Raw genomic sequence first — 27,225 nt, forward strand, 5'->3', positions numbered from 1 at the left:
CTGGATTATATGCATTATTCCTGAGGATGATGTGTGAAAAAAATCTGATAAAAATTGAGATCAACTGTAAATTAGCATCAATACTTAAAAATGCTAGATTCTATTCTGGGTAAATCCAGTAATTTGTTTGCCACTCATAAAGTATCTTTCAGTTTGCTCACTATGGCCCAAAAAACTGTTTGTTATAGTGAGTGCAACAATATATAGAGACAACACACACACACACACACACACACGCACACACTCTTCTAAGATCATTTTAATACTTATTTTCTCTTATCTCTTTTATTTTTTTTCATTTTATTACTCCATTCTTGACTTCTTTGGGTTTAATTGAGCATATTTAGTATTCTATTAGATCTCCATATTGACTTATCTTTGTTTTTTAATTTTAGTGGCTGTTCTACAGTTTACAGTATGAACATTTACCCCTTACAACTTTCTCCCAAACTATGTTATATCACTTCACATATAAGTAAGAACCTCACAATCATGTGCTTCTGCTATTATACACTTATTTTGCCCTTTTTTGTTACACATTTTTTGGATGCTTGCAATAAACATGTCAATATACTAATATTTTTGCTTTAAAAAACTCAATTATCTCTTAAAATAAGAGAACAAAACAAAATAGTATCTTTTTTTAAATTTTCCAACATAACTTGGCAATCTTTTTCAATATAGCCATCCATTTTTCCTATCTATTCACAGAGTTATGGCAAATGAGTTACCAGTTACTCCATTGTTCCTAAATAAAGAAATTCATAGATGTTTTCGTTTTAATTTGAAAGCTTTAGCTTTTTAAATTTTCAATAACTATCTTGGAGGAAATGCTAATCATTTGATACTCTCAGGTCGACTAAAATCTGTAGAAGACAGTGGAGGAAGTAGCCTCCCAACACTGTAGCATTTAAATTCCAGGTTTTAGTGTGAACCTATAGGTAACTGGAATGAAATATTACAAGCTGGTTAGAATGCTAGAGTCCAGGAAATATCTTACAGATCAAAAGTTTAACAAGTCAAACCATCTATAGTCAATATGCTATTACTATTACTATAATTTCCATGGTACATGAATGTTATAAAGCAATAATATTAACAGTACTTTAGATTTATTTAGTACTTTTCCTTGGAGATTTTCAACTATCTATGTTATATACCATCTTATCAGAGAATATATTTGAAGAACAATTACAGCATTTTGAACACCATATAGTTTTAGTTGCTAAAATAATGACACTAGACACAGAGAAAAGAGCATAGTTTTAGAGTTAGACTATACCTTGGATGTAAGCTCTTAGTAGCTCTATCACCTTAAACTTGGTTCTTAACTTCTGGAAGTATTAATTTCTAAATCTATAAATTGAGAATAATCACACACAATTTGGATTACTGTGTAAATTGCATATAACAATGTATAAAGAATTCCTGATATTGTGTCCAGAAAAAAAGGGATTCTTATTAAATTTTAGTTTCCTTTTCCAAAAGTTTCTCATTTTACAAATAACATAAAAGGAATTAAATGGTTAAATGCCTTTCTCAATGTCAAACTGTTAGTAGTGTCAGAACTAAATCTCAAAACTCCTTTAGAGTTCTAAAGCTAACTTTTTAACTTCAGCACAGCTACCTCAGAAGTAGCAGCAGGAGATTTTTATAACAGTTTCACCATTGTTCTATAGCATAAAAACTAAAAAAAGCAAATCCCTGTCTGGGTGCATAGGTATGAAAATTATATTGGACAGGTACTGTCTCATCACTGAACTTCAATGTGAATGTTCTAAATTTGGGTTTTCACTGTCTCATCACTGGTATAAGTAGTAGCTGTTACTACAAAACCAGTCCCTGAAAATAGCTGATTACCCCAAGACAATGTTAAAAAAAGAATAGATTTATTTTTCATTTACTGTTTTATTTTTATTGTTACTGTCCTGTTGATCAATAAGATCTATTTCATTAACAAAATGACTAAAAATAAAACAAAAGCATTTTCTAAAGCCTGTCAACTTTCCAATATTTCTATGAAATGGAATTGACCCTTTAAAAGGATGAAGATTCGTCTCATTAATTTATTCTGTTCTATTTCACTTTTTGTTTTCAGGGTGTCATGAGGAATCTTTTCCAAAGTTGTGTCATTATAGGAATTTTTAAAACTCCAAGCTGTTATCTTTAATATTAAATGAGACCTGGCATTTTATTTCTGAACTCTGAACATAGATTCTGTAAATCAAATAAATATAATTATCAATAATTCTGATTTCTAATCCTTTTTGTATCTATACCCTCTATTGTTTGAATTATAAAGGCACAGAGAACATATCCAATACATTATTTCTTTGGATATAGATTATTCTGATGTCCAGGGTCAAACACATGTACAGCTCCTATTTATAAATGGTAATCAGCAGATTTATAATTAACATGGCAGTAGACAAGATTCCCCGGTGGCGCTAGTGGTAAAGAACCCACCTGCCAATGCAGGTAGACGGTAGACATAAGAGATACAGGTTCATTCCCTGGGTCCGGATGATCCCCTGGAGGAGGATATGGCAACCCACTCCAGTATTCTTGCTTGGAAAATCTCATGGACAGAGAAACCTGACCATAGGGTCGCACAGTCAGACACAACTGAAGCGACTTAGGTGGCAGGCAGACAAGACATGGATGATATTAAGCAAAACATTAATTAACCAGGTTTAGCTTATTTAGCTTAAATGCAGAGAACATCATGAGAAACACTGGGCTGGAGGAAGCACAAGCTAGAATCAAGATTGCCTGGAGAAATATCAATAACCTCAGATATGCAGATGACATCAGCCTTATGGCGGAAAGCAAAGAAGAACTAAAGAGCCCCTTGATGAAAGTGAAAGAGGAGAGTAAAAAAGGTGGCTTAAAGCTCAACATTCAGAAAACTAAGATCATGGCATCTGGTCCCACAACTTCGTGGAAAATAGATGGGGAAACAGTGGAAACTGTGGCTGACTTTACTTTTCTGGGCTCCAAAATCACTGCAGATTGTGATTGCAACCATGAAATTAAAAGATGCTTACTCCTTGGAAGGACAGTTATGACCAACCTAGACAGCATATTAAAAAGCAGAGACATTACTTTGCCAACAAAGGTCCGTCTAGTCAAGGCTCTGTTTTTTCCCAGTGGTCATGTATGGATGTGAGAGTTGGACTATAAAGAAAGCTGAGCACTGAAGAATTGATGCTTTTGAACTGTAGTGTTGGATAAGACTCTTGAGAGTCTGTTGGACTGCAAGGAGATCCAACCCGTCCATCCAAAAGGAGATCAGTCCTGGGTGTTCATTGGAAGGACTCATGTTGAAGCTGAAACTCCAGTAATTTGGCCACCTGATGTGAAGAGCTGACTCATTTGAAAAGACCCTGGTGCTGGGAAAGATTGAGGGCAGGCGGAGAAGGGGACGACAGAGGATGAGGTGGTTGGATGGCATCACTGACTCGATGGACATGGGTTTGGGTGGACTACGGGAGTTGGTGATAGACAGGAGGCCTGGTGTGGTGCAGTTCATGGAGTCGCAAAGAGTTGGACATGACTGAGCGACTGAACTGAACTGAACTGAATGATTATTATTAGAAAAAAATAGAATTTTAGATAGAAAAATGCTTTGATGAACACTACAACTGATTGATTTTTCACCTTTAAGAAATTATACCTTCGTTTCAAGGATCCATGGACCATTTATAATAATTGGCCATAGACTAGGCAAGAAGGAAAATTCTACAAGGTGAAAAAGTACAGATTATATTTTATGACTACTGTTCAATGAAAGCAGAAATTATAACAAATATGTTAAAAAATGGAGGTTAAAAACTTTAAAACCGCACTTAGATTGAAAAATTAAATTAAAATGTAATTACAAGCTATATAGAAATAATGAGAATAAACCTCTTTGACAATAGAAATTATGGATGCTATCATAGCTGTGCACAGAGACAGAATACTCTTTAATATTTTCCCTATTAAACAATATAATTAAGATCAATATTTAGAATTCAACTAAAACATAAGAAACAATAGCAACAACAAAATTGTAAGAAATACCTACAGAGAATAAATAATAAACATGAAAACAAGTAAATGAACTAATAAAAGACAAAACACAACTCAGTAAGTTATACATAAGAAAATAGAGCAATATAAATGAAGCTATTTTTTACATTGTATGTTTTGTTTTGATAGCATGTGTTAAAATTTTGAATATTTCAATAAACAGATCAATGTTCTAGGAAAAAAATGTTTATTCAAGAGAAGCAAATTGCTTAATACCAATTTTTTGATAATGTGTTCAGCTTCTATATCAAAGAAATATATACAAAAGGATCCCTGGTTCGGACAGATTCAGTGTTCTAAGAAATAGGTATTTCCCATATATTACTATCTATTCCAGGACATCAAATAAGATGAAAAACTACAAACTCACTTCAGAAGCTAGAAAAAATATTGCTGATCCTTGCCAAAGTAAACTTCAACCAAAGTAAGAAAAACCTTAGCAATCTTTAAGTAAAAATGCTTTAGTTGCCAAAATCTTTTAAAAATTTTGTATTATAAATTAAACACTGGTTCGGGGTAAAGAATCCATTGTCAATGCAGAAGACGCAGGTTTGATCCCTGGCTTGGGAAGATCCCCTGGAGAAGGGAATGGAAACTCACTCCAGAATTCTTGCTTGGGAAATTCCAAGGACAGAGGTGACTGGTGTCTGACAGTCATAAAAGAGTCGGGCACAACTTAGCAACTAAATGGCAACAACAACAATTCTAACCATATAAGGACAATACCAAGAATGAAAAGCTCTTTTAATTTTAAGGAAATATATTAATGGACTTTCCTGGTGGCTCAGCAGGTAAAGAATCTGCTGCAATGTAAGAGACCTGGGTTCGATCCCTGGGTTTGGAAGATACCCTGGAGAAGGGAATGGCTGCCCACTCCAGTATTCTGACCTGCAGAATTCCATAGACTGTATAGTTCATGGGGTCATCATATAAATAAATAGAATAGCAGCACTTTAATAGCTTTTCATGTCAGGTCATGGGCCAGATCTATAGCATTGAAAAATAAGAGCGCTGACACATGAACAAATGAATTTGGAAATACACAATGGTAGTATCTAGATAATCTTTTTTAGGTGGTTATAGGATGAATTTTGGAGAAGGCAATGGCAACCCACTCCAGTACTCTTGCCTGGAGAATCCCAGGGACGGTGGAGCCTGGTGGGCTGCCATCTATGGGGTCGCACAGAGCCAGACACGACTGAAGTGACTTAGCAGCAGCAGCAGGATGAATTTTGAATACTTAGACAACCCTATCTCCCAGCTTCACCTCACCCCCAACCCGGAAGGCCCTAGTTCTATACCCCTCTAGACCACTATGTTTTCACTCTGAAGAACTACATCCACTTAAAGTTCCACTCAATCTCATGTGTAGACTTCACACTGCTTGTTTCTTCAGTAGAAAACCAAAGTGACAGAAACCTCTCCATGCCCATGGTATCATCGTTGTCAGTACTGGGGCCTGGAAAAACCCTTCTAATGATATTGGATAAAAGCTGTCACTCATTCCTAATAGTTGCTTATCATGACACAAAATTTTCTTTACTTCTTTCTCTAACCTCTAGAAAATTGCAAATTACTGGAGAAATTCTATTAAAATCAACAAGACCAAAGTTCTTAATGTTTTGCAAATGCAGTAAGTTTGGTAATATAACATGATGATTAAAAATAAAGACAAAAATCATTACTATATTTAGATAAATTGAAAACAGTTGGTCCTTTGGGGTGGGGTGATTCTGCATTGACAAATACCCAAGGCCAATCTACCATGAATACTAGGGAAGACTGTACACCAGAAGCAACAGATATATTATTTAGAATGAATTATAAAACATACTGAATTAATTAGGACCAAAATCAATATATATATGAAAGCCAAGAATTTTCTTTTATAGTTCAAATAATCATTTGAAAAATGTAATAGGAAAAATTCAACAAAATTTTGAAATTTTATATGTATAATCTCAGCTTAATATATATACACAGATACACTTCTTATATAAGCGATTTTGTTGCACTGGCGGAGGCCAAAGCATGAATGAAGTGAAATCAAGAGAGAATTGGAAAAGAGTCATCAGAACAGCCACAATAGATATTGCCCTAGGAATTCTGAAAGAAAAATGAGAGAGAATAAAAGAAGACAGAGACAAAGAAAAAAAAAAAAAGAAATAGGTACTAATTTGAAGGATGAGTAGTGTGAAAATTCTGTTTATTTTTTTAAGTTGCAAGGTATAACAGTATATTTGTATGATACTAAGAAGGAAATGGAGAAGGAAATGGCAACCCACTCCAGTATTCTTGCCTGGAGAATCCCGGGGACAAGGGAGCCTGGTGTACTGCTGTCCATGGGATCGCACAGAGTTGGACACAACTGAAGCGATTGAGCACAAGAAAGAAATGGGCTTCCCAGGTGGCACTAGTGGTAAAGAGCCTGCCTGCAAATGCAGGAGATATAAGAGATGCAAATCTGATACCTGGATGGGCAAGACCCCTGGAGAAGGAAATGGCAACCCACTCCAGTATTCTTGCCTGGGGAATCCCATGGACAGAGGAGCCTACAGTCTACATAGCCCACGGGGTCACAAGTGTCGGACATGACTCAGAAACTAAGCCACGACCAAGAAAGAAATAGTAGAGAGATAAAGAGAATAAATTTATTTATGGTTGCTATTGAGAATATGAGCAATACAGTATCAGGTAAACAGCTAGAGATGATTATCTCATAAGAATATCATTTTCTTTAAATTTATTAACTAGATAATAATTTAATCTTTATACATGGTATTCTTTCAAAATTGTAACAATAACTTTGCAACCTGTATTTATAGAATTTGTGCTTAGTGTGTTAAAGCCTGGCAAACCCTGCACTGGCCAACACAGGTACAGTGGGAACAGATAGGAAAAAGTAAAGTGTGATTGCATGTAGGCTGACAAAACAGAAATTTTTAAAGGGAGTAATCGAGTTTATTTTGAGAGGACAATATAAATATTCTATAATAACAAAATAGAAAAAAGTAGTCTTTCTGGTACTCTTTTAAAAATGTCCCTCTGGGAGGGAAAATTCTATCCCTGGCTATAACTTCTAAAAATATGATCTCAAAACCTAACATTTTACTTTGTGATCTTTTAAGAGGATAATCAGAGTTGTGGGTAAATAATACTCAAACATACATTTATTTTAGGTCAACTAGCAAATTATTATTGACTTCTACTATATTCTGTGACAGATATGCAAAACTATAAGACACAGTCTATCATCAAGAAAACTCAGCTGTGGAAATACTTAGTATAATTAATAGAAAAACTATGATATGGTAAAAATATCAGTTTTCTTTAAAGGATTATACTAGGACTGGAATAATTTAAACCACACTATTCAAACACTTGTTTTACATATGTGCATTATGAATAATCTTCAGGTTTATTTTAGTATCTTATGGTCCAAAAGACTTGGCTTTTTCTGCCTATGTCTAAGTTTTATGAAGGGAGTAGTTTTGGGGACATGAACTTGTTCTGTCTATTCTTTTTTGTTTGGTTTGGTTTTGGTTTTTTGCTTATTTTTGGTTTTTCGTCTATGATTTTTGGGGGGTATTGAGTGCTTCGGGCACACCAAATAATTTGTTAGCAATGAGCATATACTGAAGAACAGCTTATTCTCTAGACTGGAAACTGTATACACTGTTTTCTGTTTTGCTGTTGTTAATAGTGACTGCCTATAACCTGATTCCTGGGTAATTAGGGACTGAAAAGGTAATCAGAATTCAGGTGTGTTGAAGCTCACAATTGGGACTTGTGCTTAAAAGCCTTAGAAACTTAGAGAGAATCCCGCTCTGCATCCTTTAAAATGGTCCGAGAGTCTAATCACCAACTCAAGAGAGAGAACATTGCAGCTCCACTGAGTCTAGCAGTTGTAGAGAAGACCCCTAGAACACCCCTCACTGCTGTAAGTAAATAAAGTTGCTTTCACTGTCATTTGGGTCTGGAACCCACCCAAATGTGACTGAAATTGAAGTGTCATTTGCATGTCCTAAATGTATAATGCTAAACTTGATCCCCGAATACCAATCTACTGTTTATTTACCAGTTAATTTCATTTAGCCATGTTAAACAGGCTATGGTTTTTCCCCATCATTATAAGCCAAGGTTAAAGTAACTTAGTAATATTTTAAAATGGAAAATAAAATGTAATGGGGCACCTCCATGAAATCTGTGGTTTCAGCCAAAATTGTCCTAGAGTATCGTTAGGTAGACAAACTATACAAAATCCCATAGAAACATGCATCTATTGAGAGCTTAATTATTAGATGATCAGGATCAATAAGTCTTAGTCAGTTTTCCTGACATTATAAATGGCCCCTTAGACATTTTCCTAAGATAAGTAGAATAGTCAGTATATTCACCAGTAACCCAGTTAACAACTGGCTCATTTAACTCCCCTCTACTTTTTGTCCTTGTCTCCAAAAAGGACAAAGGGAAATAGTATTTGGCCAAGCCCTGATAAATCAATAACTTAATGCAGTTAGTTACACTTACTTAGTGCAGTTAATATTAAGAGCTTGTAAGAGTTTCCTTGTATTTACTTCTTTATTCCCACATCAGCCGTTACAGAACATTCTCATTTTCCACATGAAAGCCACAGGAGCCATTTCACAGCTCAGACCCAACAGACTGAACACCAAAAGATTAAGTGGCTAAGCTGCCTAGCATTGCTTGTTTAGCTTTGCCCACAGGATTTGAATTTGCACTACACTGTTGAACATCCTATAATAATTTAACCACATCCCAAACACTGCATAAAGAAAGTCTGTTCCATTTCTCGCCTCTTTAGATTGCACGTCCAGAGCAATTTCTCCCAAATTAAATGCTATTTGGTTTGAGTTAGAATAATCAGGACAGCTGCAAACATTAATAAGTCTGCAATAATAGCAAAGTTATTTTCTTTTCCAAATAGCCTTACATATACCTAAGAAAGATTTTTCCTCCCAATTTCCTTTTCCTTTTTTTTTTTTTTTTAAAGAGATGCTTCTCTGTGATCTGGTTGAGTGCTATGATTTGCACTCTGGTTTTATGATGAAATGAAACTTAATATAAAGCCAGGTGAAAAGGAAAGAGAAGGAGACAACCTGCAGAAACAAGTTCGCCATTTGCAGGTTTGACCAGGGTCATACCAAGCATCTATGCATGCATTCTCTCATTCATTCATATATTTAACAAGCATTTACGGATAGTACATATTGTGTCGGGGATAGTATTAGAGGCTATACACAACAAGAGAATGAGGGAGAGGCGTGTCCCTTTTCATTAAGGAACTCAAGGTTAGTGTGTAGAAGACAAGCAGTTATTAGATCATTACCAAGGAATACTAGATTAGAGAAATGCTGGGTTTCCCAGGTGGCACAGTAGGTAAAGAACCTGCCTGCCAATGTAGGAGACACGGGAGACATGGGTTCAATCCCCAGGTCAGGAAGAATCCCTGGAATAGGAAATGGCAACCCACTCCAGTATTCTTGCCTGAAAGATCCCATGGACTGAGGAGCCTGGTGTGGTACAGTCCATGGGGTTGCAAAGAGTTGGACATGGCTGAGCACACACATGCACACAACAAATGCTGCAAAGTCACACTAAACAGATGCTTCTAAAGACAGTTGTATTCAGAGTGGCAAGCACTACTGCATTTTATTTGAGACTGTGTTGTCTACTTCAGGCTCACTGCAACATTATCTTGGTGACTTGCTTTAATATACAAAGGTGTAGGAACTAAGGCACAGAGAGTTATCTTACTTAACCCAGGGCAGAACTAGAAATCTGCCATTAATTTGTGAATCTCATAACTTCTAGAAAATTAGAACTTTCACTAGATACAATGCGTTTAAAGAGTTCTGACTGTAGCAGTTTTATCAGTAAAAGATGGACATGCTATGATAATTTAGTCATATATCCTAACATAGATTGAAGGAAGTCTTAAAAATGGGAAAGGCAGCTATTAATAACACCAACAATTAGCCTCTGGGGGAGAAATCTAGAACAAGATTATATTCTAAGAAGCTATTCATAGCTTTTTAAGGTAACTTCAAATCCAGAAACATCATTTCTGAGATATCACAAATGTTACAAATCTTCAAAACGAGATTGCACGGTTTACATTACATTTTTCAAGAAATAGCACAATCTTGTTAGAATTTCTACATTTTTGTCTTTATATTTCATACATTTCAACTCTATTTAAGATATAATAAAATTGCTAACTTTTCTTTTTACATCTTTGCATTTCCATTCCTCTGTAAAGTCTCCTGCAAGAAGCAAATGCTTTGAAATATTTAACATGGCATCATGATATTTAAATCCACCTCTACCTTTCTAAATAGGTTCCCAGGCAAAAACCAATATTCTTTCCCAGCTGCTTATGTGTTAGAGTGCCTTCCAGTGAATTCATCAATCTACTACTTGAACCACATGGATATTGTTCTAACTCACATACCAAGATCTCTTTTCAAAGTTAATGATTGTGATTTCCAACATCACAGCAGTGTTTTTGTTTCTGGTATGCTGCTTTGATATTGGCAGGAATCAGTTCAAAAGAATGCAATGAAGCCTTCATTATGGGACTATGATACTCACAGACTCTGGGAAGGCAGCCAGGGGAATCAATCGGTGAAATATTCAGTCAAAGGTGTACCACCCTCTTTTACATTCTCACATGCCAAAGCAGACTGCTGAGGCTTCGAACTAAAGGTCCTTGTTCTGGTCTTTGTGGTGCTCAACTTCTCTTATTTCCTCAGACCTGAGTACCTGTTGGTAATACATTGCTTTCAGCATGATATGTTATGACGTTCTGAGATTTCACTCCAAGGCACTGGGAGGCTTCCTTTACATATGTGCAGTTCTTAATCATGGAAACGTATTGCAAAGGAGCTGCAGGGCAGGCCATGTGATAAAAATTGTCAGAAGGACACTTGGCCTGGAGATGTTCTTTGCCTAAGTTTAAGCAGGCCAGAAAGTCCATTCTCTTGGGATGTGAAATGCTGTTTTTTTCCTTATTATTTGAACATAATAATATCCAAGCTAAAAAGAACAAGGACTCTGTGAAAAAAAAAGCACCAGCTCCTCTGGCTCCAGTGTTCCTCTGTCAATTCACTGTTCCACATCCAGATTGTAAACAGTGATGGGGGCGAGAGGAAGGAGAAAAGAGGCAAAGAGTTTCACCTACACATTGTTTGAATTGGCTAATAAAATCTGCTAAGCTTTCAAAAATCCCTATCAAAAATCAGGCAATTAATTTTATATCCATATCTAATCAAGAGCAGCCAACATGAGTTTTTCAGAGCAAAGACAGAATAATTTGGTAACACTATTTGATTAATCATAATTTCATATTATAAATTTAAAAATCTTTAAAAATTTTAGAGAATCGTGGATTGCCACATGAAAACTGCAGAGTTAAAAAAAATGTTTATCAACCTAATATAAAGCACTAATGTAAAATACTGTAATTTATAAAATTATTTGCCAATATTATTCTCCTACATACTACTAATGCCTTGTGCATGTTTTAATGTACATATTTTTAAGATTTCTCTCAAAAGATTGCTGTTTAATAAAGGATCTGTAAAAACGAGTAGAATTTAAGGTCATCAGAATTTTAAAGTCATAAAGAAATTTGAAGTAATTTAATACAATAATTTCACTCTAAAAAATGGGAAACTGAGACTAGAAAGAAGAAACATTTTGTTCGAGATCATAAAGCTAACTAGCAGAGACAGGCCCATTCTCATTGCCAGGACTTACAAGACACCAATCTTCTTCCAAAGAACAGTGTAGCTGGCAGGACTTTCCATATGAAATCCAGTTCTTGTGATCTTCCCTGTAAGGTATTGAAAATAGCATTACTATTTTAACTGAATGTGTAATTACTGCAAAAAACTAAATTTAATAACTACACACAGTCATACATAATACAGCTATTCTATTTTCTCTCTCTTTAGTCACTATGCTGTGTCTGACTCTTGCGACACCATGAATTGTAGCCAGGTTCCTCTATCCATGGAATTCTCCAGGCAAGAATACTAGAGTGGGTTGCCATTTCCTTTTTCAGAGGATCTTCCTGACCCAGGGATTGAACACAAGTTTCGTGCACTGCAGGCAGATTCTTTACCAACTGAGCTACAAAGGAAGCCCAACTATTCTATTGCTATATATCAAATATAATGTTATATATTTAATAAAGTGCTACATCTGATGGGTTAAAAAAACTGTCTAATTACAAAAAAATAGTTGAGTTTGTACAAGATACTTAATGATTTCCAGTTTGATACTTTCTTTAAGAAAGTAAGCACTAGTAATTAATTTGAGGAAGCATGGTATTCCACAAATGTATTAAAATGCATTTGAAATGTTAAAGTATTATTTCTTCACTTCTTCCCTTGCCAAAAATATTTTTCCAAATGTTCAGTTACAATTCTTTCAACAGTGAGTGTAAATAGTAGAGACTCTTTTTTTTTTTTTCACTGTTATTTTTTTTGGTTGACTGAAGACTAGATTGACATGCTCAGTGGTCACACAGACATCAATTGAGAAAATGATATAACAATAGAAAACATGTTTTCTTAGAAAAACCTTAAAGAGTAAATTTTTTTTAATTTTTAAAAATTTTTAAAGGGTACATAATAATATACTGAGCTATAAAAATAAAAAAAAATAAATGTAAAAGCTCTTTAAATATTTTTATAAACATACTGAATTGTAGACAGAGACATGTAAAACAGGAAATAGAACAAGTTTGTTTCAGATGGCATTTTAAAAAGATGAAATAAAAAGTGGGAAAATGGATTTGTATTCTCTATACAGGAGTTAACTTTAAAATAATTTTTAAGTTTAAATATAGAGTGCAAATGAAGATGAGATAATAAATGAGCCAGAAGGACAGAAGGAGCCCAGTGAAGATTATTTTATGTTTAATTTAGAAGATTAAGTGAAAAATATTTAATATATGAAGGGAAACATTTGCCTTAACAATGAAATCTATCAGTAAGCAGAGGAAGTGATGGGCAATATAATGAGATAGCCCATTTTAATTAAAATTTCAAAATATAAGTTAATCAAATTCTATATAGGCCAAATAAAAAGCCCCAACAAAATAGAAAATGGATGATAAGCCAAGATAGGATGAAAGAAATAAGAAGGAATACTAATTATAGAGAAATATAAGTTCACTGAAATTTTTGTTGACTAATTGCCCAGGACAGCACTATAGCTAAAGAATTAGAGTTATCAGATACTTACCAATGCTGAGGTCCTTAATGCTCTATTTCTTATCAATATTAGAAAAGTCATATACAGCCATGCACAAGAGGCTTAACAGTAATTTGCAGTATAAATAAAAAACCCTCAAATTAAATTGTATTTTCTGTTGTTTTAGTTTTAATCTTCAAATCAATAGGGTATAAAAAGTTTCTTACTGCTCCACTCTTACCGTTTAAAACATTTTCCTAAAGAGCAAATAATTCACATAAAACAACTAAAACAAACCAATGGATTTGACAAATCACTTGTTTAACAAATTTGTAGAAAAGAGAAAAATTCTTTATTAAGCATGTATGCAGTTCTGAAATCTAGTCATACATTCTTCTTGAAAGATCTCTGTTGAATGGAATGGTATCATTAGACAAATACTTTCTGTTGTTGCTTTCAATTTTTTTCAAAGGTAATTTAGGTTTTCTATATTTCTCACTAATGATACTTCTGTAGGATTTTCAGGTTGTTGTATTTAGCTTTTGCAACACTCAGATAAAAGTTGAGTATTTACCTCATGACAAAAAACATTTCAAATTTTATATTTGCTGTCTTGTCAATCAGCTTGACAGTTCCATTGTCACAGTTGGTGTTCTCTCTCTTTCTTCTTTTTGATTGATTCAGCATAACTGCTGACACAATAGCCACTGACCAAAGGGAATGGTTCTTTTCCAGAGTTATTGTTTTGAATTCTATTCACAGTTAACTGTGTCTCACTGAACCCTTCCAATGTAAACAAAATATCTGGATTACTTTCCAAGTAATAATCCCCAAAGGCAAAATTTAATATTAAACTCAACTTTTTTTTTCTTTTTTTTTTTTTTTGCAACTCAGCAGAAAGACCTACAAAATATTTAATGTTTGGCAGAATGACCAAGATCAATTTTTATTGTTGCATGAGGTCAGCCACTATCTTATCTAGTAAGCAGATTGCCTAGTTTTTGTTATTTTTTATAAAGCACATTCTATGAGAGGCAGATGCAACATCAGCTGTTTGTGATCAATTCTTATGTAAATATGAGAGACAAATCCCCCCAACCAATTTGGGGAGGAGTTACCTCAAACTCAGTGATTCATCTTCGGCTAACCTTGTGGTAATTAAAGAAAAATTCTATCATGCAGGATCCATGCTACTAAATACTTCCCTGAATAACTTAGAATATGTTATAAGAAGATGATTAAAGACTCCAAGTTTTAGACAATTTTTGTCATCCTGTTCATTATCAAGATAGAATATCTATCTAAATAAGAAATATTAGTAGGTAAGACATTCTGATTTTGGCTGTCACTGGTCTTTAAAGGAATTTGTATCAGTTGATTCCTTTTAGGAACATTTTCTCCTACAAAATTATTGACAACTTATGCATAGAAAGTAGCCTGGAATTTATCAGCTTCAAATGACTAATTCTTAGGACATATTTCCAGACTTAAAGGTGATGGTTAATAGTCCTAGAATATTATTTTTTCTAATGCATTACAGCTACAGTTTCTCTGTTTTGCAATCCGGAAATAAGATGTCAAAAGTTATTTGAACACTATGTCTACTGTTGGACAAAATAAAGGCAAGTTTCTGGATAATACAAGAAACAAAATTTTGGACTGAATGAAATAGTCTAACATTCAATATAAATGCAAGAAATAAGATAGAGTCACTGTAATCATGGTCATTGTTTTATTTCTAACTTATTCCTGAAATATTGGCATGGAAGTTTGAACTAGCTCACTGTGTGTGCCTGAGTCATCACAGTGTTTTTGCAGACCGGTGGTAGAGATCACATGTGTCTACCCAGCAGAGTTTTTCTTCTTACAATTCTGTTACTTTTCCTTATTTTTTTTAATGGCTTTTAATTTTCATTTAATGAAATCATAAGCTTTGGCATCAAACAAACCTGAGAGTTGTAACTAGTTTGACCTTGGTCATGTTCACTTTTGTCAGTATCTTCAACTGTAAATGGTGAAATTAAATGGATCAACAGCAAAATGAGACATACACTCATATTTAGCAGAGTGCCCACCATATTCACTAAATTAGTTACAAGAAATTTATTAATTTATTATTAAATTTATAAGATAACTATAAGGGAATAATTAAGTAAATACAACACTATAATGCATTCCTTCATTTACTATTTCATAAGCACCTGCCATTTCTGATCTGTGCTAATCTTTGTGAAACAGGGATCCAATAAACGAAGACACTAGATTTTTTTAAAAAAGCATAAGATCTATCCAGGTGAAATGTATATGAATAATTCACAATAAGGCAATGTAGTAAGTATGATAGTAGAAAAATGACTAAAGGAGCAAGGAAATACTGAGGAGGAAATGATCTATCTCTCCTTTATGGCATATTCAAAGGAGGTTCTATAGAAGAGATAGCTCTTGAATTTGACCTTGAGAAATGAATAGGAATGCACCATCTCAGGAGGGGAAGGGGAATTTCCAACCAAGAGAATGAGCAATGTTTCAAAGGTGTTCAAATACACATTGTACCTGGAAGGTAAATTAGGCGTTGCTAGATGATCCAATGACCTCAGCTTTTCTAAAGAAATCATCTTTTCTGATACTATCAATAGCAATAGTTATTAATAGAAATACTACTATAAGTACACAATTCAGTTAGTTTTGATATCTTTATCCATTAGTTCTATGATCAGTCACTGTCAAGTGTGTCTACATTTGTTTTCAATAATGGATTTTAAAGTATGCTATTTCTATCCATTTCCTCAACTCATGCATAAGTTAAGATGGCTATCTTCTAGGCACTCCAAACTCCATTCATTCCCCTTGTAAAAAACGTCAGCATCTTTAGAGGAGTCCATATCCACACTGTTTGGTTGAATAAAAAAATAAATCCAAATATTTTAGTATTTGATTTTAAGAGTTGCTATCAGCCTTCACAGACCTATTGTCCCTCTCCTTTCTCAGTATTCCAATCAACTTCTCATTGGCTTATTGACTTTATTCAAACACAGTATTAATGGGATGGTTAAGATTGTGAATTCTGAATCTTGAATTTTTAGGTCTGTACTTTGTGTTCACTACTCCATAACTATGTGACTTTAGCCTTAGCCTCGGGGTCCTCATCTGTAAAATGGCAATAACACTAACACTTCTCTCCTAAGATTAAATGAGTCAGGAATAGGTGTGAAAATGCATGCATGGTATTTACACAGTGTGAGGCACATGACCAACATCCAGGAGGTTTTTAGCTAATGTTACAATTTCCCCTTAAAAGTATAAATGTCCTATCTAAGACCATCATTTCAAATTATTTTTAAATGAACCATGATGATTTTTAATGATGCATGAAAACATGCTTTTTCTAAAAGAGGCAAGCAATAGCTAACTATATACATGAAATGTAACTGGAACTCTCCCCTATTAATCCCCACCATTTGTATTCCACAACTCAGAGGTAAATTCTGGTGACAGTTTAACAGGTATAATTCTGGTTGCTTATCTCTATGTTTGTTTCTTAGAATATAAACCCCATGAATTATCCTGGAATGTAACTGTTTTTACCTGTGATATAGCATAGGTAACTTTCTATAACAATACATATAAAATACATTTATTTATCAAATATTTTCTAAACAGTTACAATGTAACAGGCCTTTTCCTACTTGCTGGAATTACATCCTGAGGGAAAGAAGAAAAAAAAAAAAACCCTGCCCTGTTGAAGCTTATATTCTCTTTGACATACAGCATACTCATTTCTAATAACTACAATATATGAAAGAGTATGAATCTCAGATAAGCTCTTGTACCACTCTTCTATTGAAGGGACTATTGATGGTCTTCAGTTTTTGCTGCTATATTACCACTGACAACCTTTATACAAATTGACTGCCTATTTTCTTCTTGAAATTTTATCGCTCCAGGTTACATTTAAGTCTTTAATCCATTTTGAGTTTACATTTGTATATGGTGTGAGAAAGCAGCCCAATTTGATTTTTTGCATATAGCTGTCAGATTTTCCCAATACCATTTATTGAACATGCTGTCTTTTTCTCATTGAATATTCTTGCCTCCTTAATTATAGATTAATTGCTCATACAAGTGTGGATTCATTCCTGGACACTTAACTCTTTTCATTGATCTATAAGTCTGTTTTTGTGCCATAGTGCTTTGATTACTGTAGCTTTGTAGTATAGTTAAAAATCAGATAGGATGAGACCTCCAGTTTTGTTGTTCTTTCTCAAAACTATTTTGACTATTCAGGATCTTTGTATTTCTATAAAAATTTTAGAGTCATTTGTTATAGTTCTATGAAGAATGCCTTTAGTCTTTTGATAGGGATTACATTGAGGGGTTGGGGGCAGGAGGAGAAGGGGATGGCAGAGGATGAGATGGCTGGATGGCATCACCGACTTGATGGACATGAGTTTGGGTAAATTCCGGGAGTTGGTGATGGACAGGGAGACCCGGCATGCTGCGATTCATGGGGTCACAAAGAGTCAGACATGACTGAGTGACTGAACTGAACTGAACTGAACTGACATTGAATCTGTAGATTGCCTTGGGTAATTTGGTCATTTAACAATATTAATCTTTACAGTGAACACAATTCATCTTTTATTTCATCTAAGTCTTACAGATTTTCTTGTATAGGTCTTTTACCTCATTCAGAATACATATTCCTAGGTATTTTATTCCTTTTCTTGTGATTCTAAATGGAATTGTTTTAAAAAAATTCTCTTTCTCATTGATAATTTTACATCCTACAATTTCCTTGAATTTATTGTTGAGTTCTAGTAATTTTTGAAGCTGGTCTTAAGATTTTCTATGTATAGAATCATGTTATCTAAGGTTTCTGATTTGAATATCATTGAAAAGTGAGTTTTAGGAAAAAGAACTAAGAAAAGTGAGATAAAAGAAGAGAGGTGAAGTGGAAACAAGTTGTGTGTGTGTGATAACACAGACACAAAGATAAGAGTGAATTTAAAGAAAAATATATTAATACTGTTAAACACTGCTGAGAGATCAATCATGGTGAGAACAGGAAACGCTGTTGATTTTATGGTGTGGCAAGGGGTTCTCTTACTTCCTCAACCGAAGTGACTTATCTTGTCTTCCTTCTCAGGCAACTATTTCAATTCTTCTAATATCTTATTATCTAATCCAGCCACACTCCCAAATCGCTTTCTAAAAATCATTTCTGTTTCCAGGATAAGTGTTCAGCTCTTCCTAGTGCAGCCATTCTAACATTTAACTGACTGTCTATTATGAGTCAATCCGTTAGTGTCTGGTTTTGTTTATTTTTCCTAATTCAGTTCATAATACTCTAACCAATCTCCTACTTACCTCTACTTTTGTTATACCCATATGGCAAAATCTCAAACCTGGATTAATGCAAGTATCCATTTTTCCATGCTATTCTGAGTCAGCTGAGTACTTCTGGAGAAAGCCACAGAACAGGGGAGACTGTTTCAACAAAATGGTCTTGACCATCAGTTTCATCTGGACCCTCAACAATACCTGTCAGTTTTACTGTTTCTTTGAATAGTCCAATTCCCTACTTTCCACAACAGCACAGAGTAAGGACACACAAAAAGTCAGTGAATAAAAGCTTTTCAGTGCTTCTGTATTTTTGTAAAATCATCACTGACTAGTGTTTCTTCATTTTTAAAATATGATTTTGACTTTTACTTCATCCCCATTGGACAAGAGTCACTCTGAAGCTTGCTAATAAGCCTAAAAACCTCTCTGTACCTACAGTCATCTTTCCTCATTCTCTTTAGTTTCAATATATGGTGTCCTCCTATCTAAGGCCAGGGTCATTGCATAAACTTTGGATTCCATTTATTCTATCCTCCTAAAACTGCCTTGTACGATTTTCCTTTTACTCTCTACTTTCAACTTTGACCCCCCTCCTTACTATTTCAAAAGTATTCAATATCAACTATCTTAAACCCTGTGGTAGATGCTGTGACTAATCGCTCTGATTGCTGCCTTCTGAACTTACGCATTCATTCTGTTAGTTGCCAGAAGTACTTACTGCTGATAGCTCACAGCTGAGTCCCTCCCCAGGCATTGCCATAAGCAGTATATAAAAAGAATCTCATCTTCTGTAGATGGATGAGTAGAAAAGCTGAGGATTAGTGCCAGAGCTTAATTATAAGAGTAGTTGAGCTCTAGAGAAGGTTGAATTTTGACTTCAACAAGACTGTTATGCCAAAGTCAGGATCCTGATTATTAAAGTGTGGAACTTGACATTTTGACAAGGGAACATCTGGATCAATGTACTCAAATATTTTAATCCTCATACTCTGCTGAACCATCTGGGCCTTCAGAAATGACCTATTTCTTCCTCTTAAAGGCTAGCAGTACCAATCAATTGAGGACAAGTCAAAGGTCTCTGTCTTGCAAGACAACTTTCATACCTCTCAGAGTTTACTTTCCCCTAACTTTCTAGTCACCAAACTAATAAAGTCAAGGTGCAGTAAACCTCATGCAGATGTGACACAGATATAGAGGAAGGAAAGAAAAGAAGCTATATCCACATAAAGGCTACAGAACCTAGCCAAGGCATACCTGCAGGGCTAGGGAGGTAAGTATGCTTTAGATCAGATGGATTCTGGTTCCAGGGAGGAGGCGGTAGAACATAAAGTTGGATGATAGTTGATTAATATGGAAGAGCTTTCACTTGACACAGGAATTTATACCTTGGTCAAACACCTGGGAGATGGTATGAAACCTTGCTGGAATGCTCTTGGAAATTGGGCAAAAAAGATGACCAATACAAAGTGAAGTGAAAGTGCAGAAATTAGCATGAAAAATATTGGAGGACATAGCAAAAAGGCTCAGAGCAGTCGATATAGTAAGAGAGTTATATATATAAGGCTGGAAATACTACCAGTCAACTGTTCCACAGGGATTTCAGAGGACACTCCATTGATCAAATTATTAAGGAATTTTCCAGGAATCTCATTGGTAGCTGTCCTCTCTAAATGAGGACTGAGGATAAGACATGCTATTACAGAACAGGGATTCATGATAATAATGGGAATGAAAAGATCCAAACAGTAATAATAGAGGACTGGAGAGAATGTTTGCTTCCCCAGTGGCTCAGTAGTAATGAATCCACTTGAGATGCAGAAGCCACAGGAGGCAAGGGTTTGATCCCTGGGTTGGGAAGATCCCCTGGAGGAGAGCATGACAACCCACTCCTGTATTCTTGCCTGGAGAATTCCCGTGGACAGAGGAGCCTGGCAGGCTACGGTCCATGGGGTTGCACAGAGTCAGGCATGACTGAAGACATACAAGGGGAGAGTGCTTAACTGACAGAGCAAGATGGGTACATTTATCTTAATGAGCAGCAGCTTGGAGTGGCAGTGGTAGGGGACAGTGCTGGCTCACTGTGATATGAGAGTGATATGAGAGAGCTGTGGATATGGTGTATGCAAGGATCACAGCAAAGGTATTCTCGGTCTAAATAATTACAAGCAGCCAAGATTGAATGGTCAAGGGGCTGAAAGAACTGCTGTAACACAAATTCATGACCCCTTGCTTAGCTTCCAGACTTGCCAGTTTTCAGGTTCAGCACCCATTTAATTAAAGAGAGGCTGGTTCACAGGGAAGAAGTATCCAGTAGTTACAACAAAATGTTTATGGTGACTTTAAGCAAATTACAAAATATTTCTCTTTTTTTATCTTTTATAAAATTGGGGCAATAATGGTGCCTTCTCATTGGTAATCGTAAGTGGATTAAGTAAAGTAATATAGGTGGCCTTCCATAAAGGTCCAAAACATATTGGATATTAACTTTTTTTATAAAAGTAGTGGCATTAAGCAATTATTTGTCTTATTTATACAGAACAATTATAACTTTAATATTTGCCATTCATGACATATAGGAATAGTCTTTATAAAAATGTCAGCTCTCTCTCATACATACTTGGTACAGTAAAATTCAGTGACCACCTCTCTGGTTGTTTCATCTCTTCCTTGGGTTCTTCTGCACAACCCATCTTTTATCTAATTTCTTTCAACTTTTGAACTGTGCTGCTTGATCTTTCAATTCTTGATCTGTAAAGAAGAATTTATTTTTAATAATTCACCCTAAGAATCAGATCATGTCTATCACTCAACCTCTTTCTGATGCCACCAACATAAAGCTTCTGGATTTCGTTTTATCATAAATATTTCAATAAATCCATAGGGTAGCTTTGGAGATTTATTTTTGAAAAAAAGAACTTTTTAGACATTTAAAAAAAGCTCCTACTAAAGGAGCTCCTTTTAAAATTTAATAATTGGGTCAAAGTTAATCCTTTATTTTACAAATTGTGACTATTTGTATCCTATACTAGTAATTTTTCATATTTTTCCTTAAATATAATTATTTTGAAAAGCAGATCAATAATTTATAGATGTTGTAGCTTTTGAAAGTGAAAGAAAAAAATCAAAAGAAGAAAAAAGATAACCCTGTATAACTTGTCTTTTGCAGGTTCTGAAAGTAGTTCTACTTGGCAAGAGAGGAAATAGCAACCAGTCTTCTGTCAGAGACAGAAACTAAAGTCATGCAGCTTTAATTTAAATGACTGATAAGGTTAAAATTTGCAAACTTGTGCTGCCACTTCAGTCATGCCTGAGGTGATCCTAAGGACTGTGTAATCCTAAGGACTGTAACATGGTAGGCTCTTCTGTCTGTGGAATTCTCCCAATAAGAATACTGGAGTGAGTTGTCATGTCCTCCTCCAGGGGATCTTCCCAACGCAACACTGTAAGATAAGTACTCTCATTTGATAGCAAGAGGTTCAAAATATTGATAGCTATAAAACAAAACAAACAAAAAAAACTGCCCAAGTTCCCATGGCCAGTATTGCACAGAGCTGGAATTCAATCCTAAAATGTGCAAACACTAGATTCAAGATCTTGTCTTCAGGCTTATTGCTTTCCATGTTACTCCAGTCTCTTGCCCTTCTTAATCTAGTACTGATCCAGCTCAAGGCCAGAGAGGCCCAGCAGGCTCTCTTGGATGCAAATGAATATCACCAGGCCCAACCTAAATGTGCTCAAAGGGGCTTGGGACAGATAGGCAGGAAGGAAGTAATAGGAAAAATGGGAAATGCAACTCTTGCCAAATGCCAGTCATATAAATTGTTGATGTTGGTGCTTTAATTGCTAAGTCATGTCCAACTCTTGTGACCCCATGGACTGTAGCCGCCCAGGTTCCTCTGTCCGTGGGATTTTCCAGGCAAGATTACTGGAGCGGGTTGCCATTCCCTTCTCTTACCTAACTTTGTATTTATCCTTCATGCTGCAGAGCTAACTCACTGTTACCATAGGAGAAAAAGGTCACACTAAGTTTACTTACCACACTAGTAAGTCATTTCACTTTAGAAACAGTTACTGAGCTCAAAATACATGTGCAAAGGAGTCCCTCCACTAGATACATCAGTCTACAAGTATGAAAAAGTTTGATCCTTTCACCCGAATACATTAGAATCTAAATGGGAAGATTATAAGCATATCCTTAACCCTGATAAAAGGAAAACTCCAACAATGGACTGTCGTTCATTGTAGCTGGAAGACCTTGTGGGAGAGTTAGGCATTTGGGCTAAATCTTGACAGGAATACCTTTCCTCTTACAGATGGAAAAAAGAGAAAAGCATAAGTAAGCAAAAAGAAAAACATGCAACTGAGAGGCCTAGGTCATGGAACAGAATGACGAACCATCCAGTGGGGTGAGACATTAGTAATGATAATGTTCAAATGAAAACTAATGCTGGATCAAGTAGAATCCCTTTCCTTAAGAATTTCCATACCATACTCAAGAATTTAAATTTTATTTTGAAGATGAGAGTCACCATCAAAGATGAGCTTTGTTTGGTGTGGCCAGAGGAATGATATAATAATGCAATTACACTTGTGTTTGGGAAAAAAAAAAAAAATTGTAAAGAATCTAAGGACTGGGTACTGACAATCTTCCTCTTAGAGCAAGTTAGTAAGAACTGTGAATCTCTAAACCTTCAAAGCCCTTTGTCTGATAATCAATAAATGTTTGATGAAAATCTTTGATTTCAAGAAAATTGCATGCAAAAACATAGCTTTAATGTTATAGAGAATGAGACTGTTTCTGCGTGGTGTCATACATAGTCCTAGAGCAGAGAAGAGTATGCCTCAATGAAAATGGAGAAGGAGCTCTATGAGGAGAAGGCTCTCTTGCCAGGAGTCACTACCTGTTGGTCAAGGGACGCAGCCAGCCCTCACCAAAGCCACTGAGAGGAAGCAGAAGACTTCGCTCCGCTTCTTTGCTCAGGTCTCTTCCTGAAGCTCCTCATTTGCTTAACCAAACAGGAAGCCAGTGGTCAAGGGAGCCCTTTGATATAGGCCAGACCATCAGTCTCACTGAGCACAGAGGTGGGTAAGAGTGTTTTTGAAAGAAAAATAGAAGATATACAAACAGCATGCAATATTATACATGATTGATGAATATAAGCAGTTACAATGAAAGTACTAAAATTAAACAAGATAACACGTATCTACCTGGATTATCATGAGAAAACATTATTTTTCTTCTGTGCTGTATTTTCAAATGCCAGCTTACTCTTGAAAATTTCTTTTTCTGTATAGTTGATACTCATACCCAAATATACCAACTTAAAAATAGTATTTAAATATAATTTAAAAATGTAGTTTGTATATTACATGTGCATTTTCTTGATTAAAAGTCACTCAAATAGTGACTAGATTTTTTATTTGCAATGTGGATTGACAACAAATGTGCCAAAATTTGTAATGAAATTTAAAACAGTTATTTGTCTTTTACCCTTACTGTCACACCTCACAGAAGACCAAATTTCACTAAAATGCAGTATGGCGACATCTTTTTTCAAATATGGAGACAGATGATACACTATTATTTATTCAAAACATAAATACTTGAATCATCTTTCACCACATAAGATTCATAAGATATATTTTATAATCACTAAATTATGAAAACTACAATTCTAAAAATGTCTGCAAATAGGGAAAATTATATTGAATACTCATGTTTAAGCTACAATCTAAGAACAGCAAAGATGACTGGATAGAAATATCCAATTTTCATTTGAAATCTAGACTATATGCCTTATGCATAAATTACACACCACAATTTCGAGTATAAAAGTAGAGGTCTGAAGAAAATGTGACTCTTGGGGCCACACAGGCTACAGAGCAGGGATTGAGGCTGGCTAAAACCAGTGAGTCTGTAGGCCTACAAATTAGGCACTTTTACTACTCAATACTTTGCAATGGCCTATCTGGGAAAATAAACTAAAAATGAATGAAGAGGTTCAAAATGAACCTCTTTGCTGTACAGTGGAAATTAACACAATATTGAGAATTATATACACTCCAATTAAAATGTTTAAAAAATATCCAAATCAAAGAAACATAAATAAGCACTGATTTATAGCTTCTTGATTTTTCCCTTAAAAGTCTCAAAGACCTTTGAAAGGTCACGTGGTAAATGAATACAGTTAATCCAAAGTGCAATGAAAATTTTTTTAAAAAGTATTAATTTATTCTGAGGTAAAAACCAAAAAGGAAGATTTGTTTTTAACCCATATGAACATCCAATACACTATAAGGAAAGCATTAAAAACTCAATTTCCATCTCAAAATCCCTGTTTTCATTCTCATTGTTCATAGTTGCTTTGATGTTTCTGCACTCTGACAGAGAGCATGGTTTCATTTGGGGAAAGGAATCAATTTCTCAATGTAAATTGTGATTTACACACTTCCCTTTGCCTCCTATTTTGAATTGATTTGATTCTAGAGGCACTAAGACATGTGAAAAACACTGTTTTGCTTGATTTAATAAACGTTTAGAAAATTGCTTGTTGGATAAGCCCTAGACCAAGAACTAGCAATCCTGAAGGAATGAATTTTCCTTTCCTTTGTCAGTGCCTTTCTTAGTGTGCCTCGCTCTACTCTTTAATTAAGGTACAAAGGAATCCTTAGGTCAAAAGGAAGCCAACATCTCTGCATAGAAAATCCATCTACCTTATAATAACCTGTTCTCAGGAAACAATTTTGGCTCTGAAGTATGGTTTATTAAAATTGTATGATAGTGTTAAAATTGACGGAACTTAGGGACCTAGCCTTTTCCAAAGGCCTAAAGAGAAGAGTAAAACAATGAGGCAGTTTATTCTTACAGATATATCAATGAGCCAATCAAAACAATCACACTTCTCTATAGAGAAAACACCTCATAAACTTCCCTAAAAGGTAAATAGTTAATCATTTAAGTGATTTATTCAGAGGATTAGCAGAAGGTATCAGGGTAAAATTTTGATCACCTATTTTGAGTACCTATTTTGTGATAGGTACTCTGTTGAGTGCTTCATTTATATCATATCTATACTCCAAAGTAATCAGGATGTTCGTTTCAAGACAAGGAATATGGAACTTTATGGCAGTCTCTATTTTCTTGAGTATCTTTCTGCTTGTCAAGCTTAGAACATAGCCAAAATTTCTCAGATAACCATCTGGTAATCATTCATTGAAAACCCTGTTTTCTGTCTTGGCAGAAGTAGATGTGTGAGTAATTCTCAATCACTATATCTTTTGGACACATTCCCTGTCAATTCAGATAACCCCACATGTAGCAGCAAATCTTCACTAGATGAAGAAAGTTAAGTGCTCACCAGAAATTTAGCCATATTAGTAATCTTTTTTTCAGGCAATATTCTGGAATTCAAAGGAAACCAGGTCAATAGCTGTTGGTGTGAAATAACGCCAAGCCTTAGAAAAAGCCAAAAGGTGTCTGAGTACACCACCTTCTGTAGTTCAGTCATTGCAGAAATTAAGCCAGTTTGCGGGGTCTGGGGCAGGAGGCTGGGGGGAACATTTGTTTTGTTTTGTTTTGTTTTGTTTTCTGATATAAGTTCTCACTAAAGTTTCAGCATGTTTTGTTGGCAAATATGGCCTAAAGAACTAACTTGGGAGCTGGATTCTGAAACAACTCTTAGGTCAGAATATGAAATGGAATTGTTACAAGTTAAGCTACCAGAAAAAAAATATATTGTAGATATGTACTGAAAATAATGCAATCACTTGGTTACATGTGCTAACAACTATGGCATGTATTAAGCAGACTTTCAATTTTTTAACCATTATAAGGTAATTTTTTTCCTCTATGGAAAAATGTTGATGGTATGGCTGCGTGTACATGCAGGCTCCTTTTCTTCTCTGCTTTCCTCAATACAGCTTCAAAGTTAAGTAATTGTGATATAAGAGATGATGGTTAAGAGCACTTACATATATGGGAACAGAAAGACAAAGGTTTGCAGCCCTGTTCCTTGGTGGCTCAAATGGTAAAGAATCTGCCTGCCAATGCAGATCAGACACAGGTTTGATCCCTGGGTTGGGAAGATACCCCAGAGAAGGGAATGGCTACCCACTCCAGTGTTCTTGCCTGGAGAATTCCGTGGACAGAAGAGTCTGGCGGGCTACATACAGTTCATGGGATCACAAAGAGTCAGACACAACTGAGTAACAAATATTTTCACACTTTCACTTTTTTCCATCTCTTAATGGCTCTGTGACTTTATCAGATTGTTTCATATTTCTAACTTAATTTACCTTATTTAAAAAATGGAGATGAGTATGTTATTGTAAGGATTACAAGCAATGTAAATCATTCATTTAAATTTCTTTAAAAGTTCATGAAACATGGCAAGGGCAAAATAATGTTGGATAAGACAATAATTGCTATCATTATGTTAATTTTCATTAGAAATACAACTATCATAAATTACTAGTTGAAGATATGGGAAGGTCTCCAAAATCTTTTAATTAAATAGCAAAATTTTGAACCTCATTACCAAGGAGGTTTATTCATTCCGCTCATGATTTTGGTATGAAATTAGA

This window comes from Cervus canadensis, chromosome 2 (genome assembly GCF_019320065.1).
Source record: "Cervus canadensis isolate Bull #8, Minnesota chromosome 2, ASM1932006v1, whole genome shotgun sequence".
Lineage (NCBI taxonomy): Eukaryota > Metazoa > Chordata > Mammalia > Artiodactyla > Cervidae > Cervus > Cervus canadensis.